The following is a 10,719-nucleotide window of genomic DNA, read 5'->3' on the forward strand; positions in this document are numbered from 1 at the left end:
CCTTTCCTTCCTTCTTCCTCCCTCCTTTCCTTCCTTCTTCCTCCCTCCTTTCCTTCTGTCCTTCCTTCTTTTTCCCTTCCTAACTCCTTTCCTTCCTTTTTCCTCCCTCCCTCCTTTCCTTCCTTCTTCCTCCCTCCCTTCATTCCTCCCTCCTTTCCTTCCTTCTTCCTCCCTTCATTCCTCCCTACTTTCCATCCTTCTTCCTCCCTCCTTTCCTTCCTTCTTCCTCCCTTCCATCCTCCCTCCTTTCCTTCCTTCTTCCTCCCTCACTTCCTCCCTCCATTCCTTCCTTCTTCCTCCTTTCCTTCCTTCTTCCTCCCTTCCTCCCTCCTGTCCTTCTTCCTTCCCTTCCTGCCTTCTTTACTTTCTTCCTCCTTCCTTTCCTTCCTTCCTTCCTTCCTTCCTTCCTTCCTTCTTCCTCCCTCCCTTCCTCCCTCCATTCCTTCCTTCTTCCTCCTTTCCTTATTTCTTCCTTCCTCCCTCCCTCCCTTCCTTGACTCGAGGACAACAGTAAGGTTATAACTTCATCAAAATAAAACAAACAAACTAAATATTATTTTTTTCCTCCATCTTCCCATCAGTGAACCGCCCATCGAGCCGGCCGTGGAGGCTCCAGCCAAACCGCCCGTTTCTGATGACGATGACGATGATGATATTCATGATGATGACGATGAGATCGAGGAGAAGCAGCCCGATGAAGCTCACTATGACTTCGTGGAGAAGGCTCCGACTCCCCCTGCAGGAGACTACTGATCTCTGCTGTCACTTTAAACCAGCTGTGGACGGACGCCCCCCCCCCCCCCCCCCCCACAGCTCTGATTCCACTGCAGTATTACCATAGTGCTAAAATATATATATATAATAATAATATATATAATAAGAGTTCAATATGACCAGCAAATGAACCCATGCGCCATAACTAATTCACATTTACATTAATCTCTGTATTAGTTGAGAGATAATGTGAATAAAAGCTAGAATTGATTTATATATATTTTGATCTTCTAGGATTTAAAAGCACATCGAAAACAAGAAAAAGAAAAAAAGAAATCAGGTTTTTTTTCTTTTTTAATTGTATTTCTGTAAAACACTTTTTTTTTTTTTGGATAATGGTGATGGAGTTCACTTTAACTCTCCTGTCGTCCTCCCGGGTCAAATTGACCCCACCTCTCTTTTGACTGTTCCTTCTTTCCTTCCTCCCTCCCTCTTTCTTTAATTTTTCCTTCGTTCTTCCGCTCCTTCCCTCTTTCTTTCCTCACTTCCTTCCATCCTTCCTTGCTTCTTTCCTTCCTTCCTTCCTTCCATCCTCCCTCCTTTCCTTCCTTCCTTCCTTACTCCCTACCTCCTTTCCTCCCTCCCTCCTTACTCCTTTCCTTCCCTCCTTCCTTACTCCCTACCTTCCTTCCTCCTTTCCTCCCTCCTTTCCTCCCTCCCTCCCTCCTTACTCCTTTCCTCCCTCTCTCCGTCCTTACTCCTTTCCTCCCTTCCTTCCTTCCTTCCTTACTCCCTCCCTCCTTACTCCTTCCTTCCTTTCCTTCCTTCCTTCCTTACTCCTCTTTTCCTCCCTCCCTCCCTACTTACTACTTTCCTTCCTTCCTTCCTTCCTTCCTTCCCTTCCTTCCTCCTTTCCTTCCTTCCTTACTCCCTACCTTCCTTCTTCCTTCTTCCTCCTTTTCTCCCTCCCTCCCTCCTTACTCCTTTCCTTCCTTCCTTCCTCCCTCCTTACTCCTTTCCTTCCTTCCTCCCTTCCTTCTCTCCTTAAGTCCGTCCTCCTTTCCTCCCTCCTCACTCCTTTCCTCCTTTCCTCCTTTCCTCCCTCCATACTCCTTCCTTTCTTTCCTTCCTCCTTTCCTCCCTCCCTCTTTACTCCTTTCCTTCCTTCTTCTCTCCCTCCTCACTCCTTTCCTTCCTTCCTCCCTTCCTTCCTCCCTTCCTTCCTTCTTTCCTTCCTTCCTTCCTTCCTCCCTTCCTCCCTTCCTCCCTCCCTTCCTTTACCTGAGGACAACAGGAGGATGAAAAAGGAGCATGTGGTGGTTAAAAGATAAAAAGAAAGAAAGAAGAAGAATAGGCGTTCACTTTGTGCGGCTCACTTGGGTTCTTGGTTCACTTTCAATAATCGCCTCTGATTGTATCGTCACCCAAAAAAGACTGATGACTGACTCCTCGTGTGACTCACTCTGCAGGCAGTCTGAGAAGTTGCCTGAAGATGTTTCTGTGCTTTTAAATAAACAGCCCCCCCCCCCCACCTCCTCCTCCTCCTCTTCCTCTTCCTCTTCCTCCCCTCCCTCCCTTCCTCCTCCTGCCTTGTCAACAAAAGGGCTTTCGACGTTGGTAAGCTAAACATCTCGTCACCTTTTAGCCTCACCTGTTAGTAACTGCCTTCTCACAAGTTAAACAAAAAAAAAAAAAAAAGAGTACTGGTGCGGCATCGAACACAAAAAGCAGAAAAAGTCTGTTAATCGTCTGGATTAACCCTTTATTGGGCAAATAATTATATTTTGTAACTTCTGTAAGTATCCCAAAATATCCTTCCTTCCTTCCTTCCTTCCTTCCTTCCTTTCCTTCCTCTCTGCCTTCTTTCTTCCCTTCCTCTTTTCCTTTCTCCCTCCCTTGTTCCTTATTTCCTCCGTCCTTCCTTCCTTTCCTTCCTTCCATCTGTTCTTCCTCCTCCCTCCTTCTCTCCTCCCTTCCTTCTTTCCTTCCTCCGTCCTTCCTTCCTTCTATCTGTTCTTCCTCCCTCCCTCCTTCTCTCCTCCCTTCCTTCTTTCCTTCCTCCATCCCCCTTTGTTCTTCCTTCCTTCCCTTCTTTCTACCCTTCCTCCCTCCTTCTCTCTTTCTTTCCTCCCCCCTACCTTCCTTCCTTCCTTCTTTCCTCCGTCCTTCCTTCCTTTCCTTCCTCCCTCCTTCCTTCCTTCCCTTCCTTCCTTCCTCCCTTCCTTCCTTCCTTTCCTTCCTCCCTGCCTTCTTTCTTCCCTTCCTCTTTTCCTTTCTCCCTCCCTTGTTCCTTATTTCCTCCGTCCTTCCTTCCTTTCCTTCCTTCCATCTGTCCTTCCTCCCTCCTTCCCTCCTTCTCTCCTCCTTCCTTCTTCCTTCCTCCGTCCTTCCTTCCTTCCATCTGTTCTTCCTCCCTCCCTCCTTCTCTCCTCCCTTCCTTCTTTCCTTCCTCCATCCCCCTTTATTCTTCCTTCCTTCCTTCTTTCTACCCTTCCTCCCTCCTTCTCTCTTTCTTTCCTCCCTCTTACCTCCCTTCCTTCCTTCTTTCCTCCGTCCTTCCTTCCTTTCCTTCCTCCCTCCTTCCTTCCTTCCCTTCCTTCTCCTTCCTCCTTCCCTTCCTTCCTTCCTTCCTTCCTTTCCTCCTTCCTTCTTCCTTTCCTTCCTCCCTGCCTTCTTTCTTCCCTTCCTCTTTTCCTTTCTCCCTCCCTTGTTCCTTATTTCCTCCGTCCTTCCTTCCTTTCCTTCTTCAATCTGTCCTTCCTCCCTCCTTCCCTCCTTCTCTCCTCCCTTCCTTCTTTCCTTCCTCCGTCCTTCCTTCCTTCCTTTCCTTCCTCCATCCCCCCTCTTTTGTTCTTCCTTCCTTCCTTCTTTCTACCCTTCCTCCCTCCTTCTCTCTTTCTTTCCTCCCCCCTACCTTCCTTCCTTCCTTCTTTCCTCCGTCCTTCCTTCCTTCCTTCCCTTCCTTCCTCCCTCCTTCCTTCCTTCCTTCCTCCCTTCCTTCCTCCCTTCCTTCCTCCTTCCTTTCAATGAGTGTCCTATAAAGGGTTAAGGTGGATGATCTAAACTACGACAAGTCAGATGTGTTTCAGCAGGTGATGGAGGTTTAAAAAAAAAAAGAAAAAGAAAGAAGAGCTGAAACACATAAAAGAAAATAGACTAGCCACAAAAATCAGCAGAATCTGTGGAATAAAATCTGTACTGAGTGATCGCATCAAAACTGTTAAGCACACTACTCATAGTACTGTATCTTCAACTAATTATATACTCAAAAAAATAAAATAAATAAATCTTATATTGTGTATGATTAGTTATACTCTAAGCAGCAGCAGCAGCAGCAGCAGCACTGTAGGTGTTTGTACCGGTTCTCAGATTTCACTTGATTCATGTCTTGATTTAATAAATAAAGGCAGTTTATAAGATCTTCTTATTAAAAAAAGCAACATTTTCAACAACAGAGATATTCAATGATACAATCAACAGGAGAAAAAAAAAAAAAAAAAAAACTTTAGGTGATTTTGAATAATAGTCTTTTATCATGTTTAATTAACCGTGGACTGTGATGCAGGAGTGGTGTGGAAGCAGAGTTACAGTACACCAATGTAGGTTATTAGTTATACTGAGCCTGATAAAAAGAAACAGTTAAATGTGATATTAATACTTTAAAAGGTGAGAATAAGTGTGTTTTGTCTTGTTAAAGCTCTAAAAATAACAATGTGTGTCTCTCCAGAAACATTATCACTGTTATTCTGTATAATGCACAGATCTTTACAGCGAGTCTGCGAAAGGTATTAAAAGGATATTATATGAACAGCCTAAATATGTGTGGTTTGGTTAAAGAGATTGAATAGTTTTGGGGAATTTTATATGAGTCAGAAACCAATAAAATGGGCGGAGTAGGGAGGTCGAGGACATTGGGCAATCAACCTGTCAATCAGGACGTAGCCCCGCCCTAATGGCATACCCTGCTTTATCGTCACATATAAAATCAGGGAGGCCAAAATGTCCCAAATGAACATCATACTGCATTGAAGAAGGCTTTAAACTAGCGATTGAGACCATAAACACATTTTGAAAACGTTTACTGAGGTTAGAAATCAAGTGAGAAGTTGGTGAATTCTCCATTGACTTGTATAGAGACGGTCGCCCCCTGGTGGTCTTTTGATAGAATGCAGCTCTAAGTTACTTCCTGGTTGGCTTCATTTCAGAGGACCAGAACTCCCCGCCTGATTTTTGCTAGTTTTGCAGCAGTTTCACCTACATGCTTGGAGCAGGTGGTTGACGGGATTCAGTTAGTCGCAGTTAGCAACCTCACCACAAGATGGCACTAAATCTTACACACTGCACCTTTAATATATTTCGGTATATTTGTTGTAGTCTGAAGTATTTCAATCAGCGATATCAGGTTATCTTGGCTCAACTGTTGAGTGTCTATGGGATTAATAAGTAAGTAAACTGAGGTGGGGGTGAAGGAGGTGGGGCGAGGTCTACAGTCTGACTCAGAATAACTTGGACATTGTTTCTGGAAAGACACCCTGATACTGAAACACACATTTAATTATATTCACATCTATTTTATTAGAGTGGAGACAAAAAAAAGATTCATAATTTGGGTGGATTCACTCTTAAATGTTACTTCCTGTCAGTCTGATGGAGGATGAGATTAATTCCCCACAACAATTCATGAATCTAAAACTAATATTTGAAGATTAAAATGAACTTTTAAAATAGTAAACTATGATTTGGATATTTAAAAATAAGATGTGAATGTCTGAAATCATTGTTTTGTACCTACAATGTTATCACTGTTCATACTTTCAGTGACAGGTTTTGTGCTTTAGTTTAAGTTTCATGAAAGAGAATTCATAATTATCAGTTTTAAAGAGTAACTGCACTTTAGATCATGTGATTGATCGTTATTTATTGATTGTTGTACTGAACTCCTGTGGGTTGAAAGTCTGTTACCTTGGTTACTGTTGCTATGCGTGTCAAGCTTTCCAGAAAAGTCTTAGTCTTTGAGTTCAGGCAGAGACAAAAAACTCTTGATCTGACTTTTTAATGATTTCAGTTGACTTGCTGTAAAACGGGAATCTTCTAAAAAAGTTCTCAAATATGCACATGATGGTAAAATATGATATCATGCTAAAAGACTGGTTGATTATCCATGTCTGTAAATAATCAGCACTGTTCATGTGCTGCAGTGTAAAACTAGTTAGCCTTCGTAATATGTAAGAAGTTGCTTATTTATGCTCAACTTCTTCATATTTTCAGACAGTAATGTTTAAAGCTCTTGAAGTTACATTAAAATCCCAACTGGGACCAATTAAACAGACGTTGAAAGTTATCTAAAGTTACAGACCAAAATATCAATAAGGAAGTTCAGTGAAAACTAGAATCTCCATGGCAACACCAACAAAACTTTCCAAGTGTACTCAGGAAAGTATTGATTTTTTTTTTCTGTTAAAAATACATAATTTCAGTCAAGTGACGACATCCATGACTACTGAAGAGTCGGTTTAGACCTGCTCTACGTTTAAAGGGCCTTGAGATGACTTTGTTGTAATTTGGCTCTGATTGATTGATTGATGTCATTACACGGAGGTGCTTGACATGAACGAGGCATTTTACAACCTGCAGTCTGACTCCACAAACTGATCTAATTAACCTTCTTATAATTAAATGTAATAATTTGCTCTTTGGCACAGGAAGTAATGCTAAGTTATGACTGCAGGTAATTCATTCCTCACGTGTTTTTGGCTCTCACTACAGAAGAATAGACACCATCTCAACCTTTGATGAAGGCTTAAAGGCCCATTTATACGTCCTTTATACTTCCATGCGTCCTTTATTACGTTGGCATGGATGTTAACCAATACATCCACCAGGGGGCAGCACAGAGTCAACAGTTTATGACACAACAACAAACTCTAAAACAAACATGGCGACTGTGGAGGAGATATTGATTATGTTCCTCTTGCATAAAAGACAGGTACAGGTACATTCAGAACAATTTAATATTATTACCTTTATTTTACCTCAAAAGATCATTGGGGAGGAATCCTCACTTTGCAGGATTTTTGTCTTTCTTTGACGCCCCCCCCCCCCCCCCCCCCATGGTTTCTGGTGGTACTGCTCTGTTTGATCCATATCCGTAAGCTTGCAGAAATACGGATGAAATGAACGCAGAGCACGGACAGAAGGCTCCGGATCCTTATTTAACGTTGAGCATAAATGGGCCTTTACGGATACAGACCAAACTGAGCAGTACCACCGGAAACCATGGGGGGGGGCAGTGTTGCTGTCACTACTCCATACGTAGCTCTAGTGAGACACGAAGAAGAGATAACAATGGAGGAACTTTTTGAGGAAAGGTTGTTACGAGTTGGTTAGAAACTTTAAACATATCGTTTTTGTCTTTTATGCAAGAGGAACATTATCAATATCTCCTCCACAGTCGCCATGTTTGTTTCTGAGTTTGACTCTGCGCTGCCCCCTGGTGGATGTATTGGTTAACATCCATGCCAACGTAAAGGCTGCATGTGAGCAGTGACAGTAACATCATTTGGAAAGGACGGATACATTTTCATACGTACGTTGAGCATAAATGGGCCTTAAGCTTTATGGAAACGTGCAGAAATACAGACAGTATTTAACGTATAGCATAAATGGGCCTTTAGACAGGAAGTTGTATGTCAGACGAACTGTGGAGCGTAATCACCACTAGATGGCAGTGCAGGTCGATTTTCTAGCTTTTTGTGCAGTTACTCTTTAAAATATCAGACAGCAGCTGACTCAGTGAAAAATGATTGATTGAACCTACATTGGTGTAACTGTAACTGTAACATGAGGACTAATACAATACAAATGTGAAGACTGACAGTCGATATTGTATCATTGTGTGATTTGATGGCAAACACAGTCTGTCTGTTTTCAATTACATTTTCTTGAATAAAGAATCAAGTATTTACCCACCTTGTGCTTCTGTGTCTTTTAAAACTGCAGGACTGTAAATCCAGGATCAGACTACATGAGATACACCAGATTACACTCAGTATCCACTTTTAATAATTGTACATTTCTACCATGATTTAGCGGAGAGTCTCACGGCAGTTCATGAAACAGTCGCAGAATTCAATCTATAGTTTCATATACATGGACATGAAGCCAAGGAAGGAAGGAAGGAAGGAAGGAAGGAAAGGAGTAAGGAGGGAGGAAAGGAGTAAGAAGAGAGGAAGGAAGGAAGGGAGTAAGCAGGGAAGGAGGAAGGAAGGAAATGAGTAAGAGGGAGGAAAGGAGTAAGAAGAGAGGAAGGGAGTAAGCAGGGAGGAAGGAAGGAAGGAAAGGAGTAAGAGGGAGGAAAGGAGGAAGGGAGGGAGGAAGGAAGGAGAGGAGTAAGGAGGGAGGGAGGGAGGAAAAGGAGGAAGGAAGGTAGGCAGGAAGGAAGGAAGGAAAGGAGTAAGCAGGGAGGAAGGAAGGAAAGGAGTAAGGAGGGAGGAAGGAAGGAAAGGAGTAAGCAGGGAGCAAGGAAGGAAAGGAGTAAGCAGGGAGGAAGGAAGGAAGGAAGAGTAAGGAGAGAGGAAGGAAGGAAGGAAAGTAAGGAGGGAGGGAGGAAAGAAGGTAGGGAGTAAGGAAGGAAGGAAAGGAGTAAGGAGGGAGGAAGGAAGGAAAGAAGTAAGGAGAGAGGAAGGAAGGAAGGAAGGTAAGGATTAAGGAGGGAGGGAGGAAAGGAGGAAGGAAGGTAGGGAGGAAGGAAGGAAGGAAGGGAAGGAGTAAGGAGGGAGGAAGGAAGGAAGGAAAGAAGTAAGAGGGAGGAAAGGAGTAAGAAGAGAGGAAGGAAGGAAGGAAAGGAGTAAGCAGGGAGGAAGGAAGGAATGGACCCTGTCTGTTTTGACTGTTCCTTCCTTCCTCCCTCCCTCCTTCTCTCCTTCTTTCCTTCCTCTCTTTCCTCCCGTCCTTCTTTCCTTCCTCCATACCCCTTTCTTCCTTCCTTCCTTCCTTCTGTCCTGCCTTCCTCCCTCCCTCCTTCCATCTTTCCTTCTTCCGTACCTCCTTCACTCTTTCTTTCCTCCCCCCTACCTTCCTCCCTTCCTTCTTTCCTTCCTTCCTCTTTTCCTTTCTCCCTCCCTCCTTCTTTCCTTTCCTCCTTCCTTCCTCCCTTCCTTCTTCCCTTCCTTCCTCTTTTCCTTTCTCCCTCCCTCCATCCCTCCTTCACTCTTTCTTTCCTCCCCCCTACCTTCTGCTCTTCATTCTTTCCTCCCTTCCTCTTTTCCTTTCTCCCTCCCTCCCTCCTTTCCTTCCTTCCTTCCTTCATCCATCCCAACTTCACTCTTTCTTTCCTCCCCACTACCTTCCTCCCTTCCTTCCTCTTTTCCTTTCTCCCTCCCTCCTTCCTTTTTTCCTCCGTCCTTCCTTCCTTTCCTTCCTCTCTTCCTACTTTCTTTTCCTTTCCTTTCCTTTCCTTTCCTTTCCTTTCCTTTCCTTTCCTTTCTCCCTCCTGTCCTTTCCTCCCTCCTTTCCATCCTTCCTTTCCATCCTTCCTTCCTTGACTGGAGGACAACAGGAGGGTTAAATATATTTGGATTTGTTGAAATTAACCAAAAAAAAAAAAGTCCAAATAAAAGTTAAGATGTGTAAAACAGACTTTATTTATATTTGATAGAAGGTACAGAAAGTAATGATGTGACCAGGTCAGTGTTTATTTGGGGGGGTTGGGGGGGGGGGGCACATTATTACCGACAGTATTCGAAACCCAACCGTCTCCTTCTCGCCGGCCAAAGCTGCTGTCGTGTTCCTCCTCTCTGTCTCAGTCTCCATTATTGGGGTAAAAAAAAGAGCAGCAGCGACTGTACTTACCCCTGGAACACAACACAACGTCTCTTTGGCAACAATAAACATGAGAAACCTCTTCTATCACTTCCTTTTTTTTCTTTTTCTTGTTTTACATCAATACTCCTAAAAGTATTCTTCTTGTCGAGATACAAAAATATTACGGACGGCCGTCTAAGATGTTTCTATGCTAAACTGTTACAGAATATTAAAGCCTCTGGAGGGCGAAACGAACACTTAGAAGACACTACATGTTGATTTTTAGGCCGTTTTTTTTTTCTTTTTTTCTTTTTTTTTTGAATGGTGGCATCCAAACTCAACAAACCCACCCGCCACACTTTCCTCCTTTCCTCCTCCTTTCTCTTCCTTACATTTATACACACACACACACACACACACACACACAGAGAAAAGCATCATGATTTGATCGTCTGACGTCTTTCAAAACCAGCTGATCAAGACAAATAAAGACTTAACACTGAGCTGATCCGTCCCAAAAAGACGAGCTCAGTGTAGCCAAATGTACAGCAGGGGAGTTTCTTATCCCCCCCCCTCCCCTCCCCCACCCCCGCCCTCCCTTCTCTCATTTCTTTCACCGACAGATAAAATGATAGAAATGGAACAGAAGCTGAGAAATACTGTGGATGTGTAATGTGTAATGTGTAATGTGCTATTTTACATCTTGCAAAAGCACTCTGTGTTCTGACTAAAGGCCCCATTTATGCTCAACGGACGTAACCATGGTAACCAATACATCCACCAGGGGGCAGCACAGAGTCAAAAGTTTATGACAAAAACAAACATGGCGACTGTGGAGGAGATATTGATAATGTACCTCTTGCATGAAAGACAAGAGGTACATTTGGAACAATTTGATATTATTACCTTTATTTTTACCTCAGAAGGCCATCAGGGAGGAATCCTCACTTACAATTTTTGTCTTTCTTTGCAATATTTTTGTCCTTTTGCAGGATTTTTGTTTTTCTTTGCAAAATTTTTGTTTTTCTCTGCAAAATTTTTGTCTTTCTTTGCAAAATTTTTGTCTTTCTTTGCAAAATTTTTGTCTTTCTTTCCAGTATTTTTGTCTTTCTTTGCAAAATTTTTGTCTTTCTTTGCAGGATTTTTGTCTTTCTTTGCAAAATTTTTGTCTTTCTTTGCAACATTTTTGTCTTTCTTTGCAGG

This window comes from Scomber japonicus, chromosome 20 (assembly GCF_027409825.1).
Source record: "Scomber japonicus isolate fScoJap1 chromosome 20, fScoJap1.pri, whole genome shotgun sequence".
NCBI classification, from domain to species: Eukaryota; Metazoa; Chordata; class Actinopteri; order Scombriformes; family Scombridae; genus Scomber; species Scomber japonicus.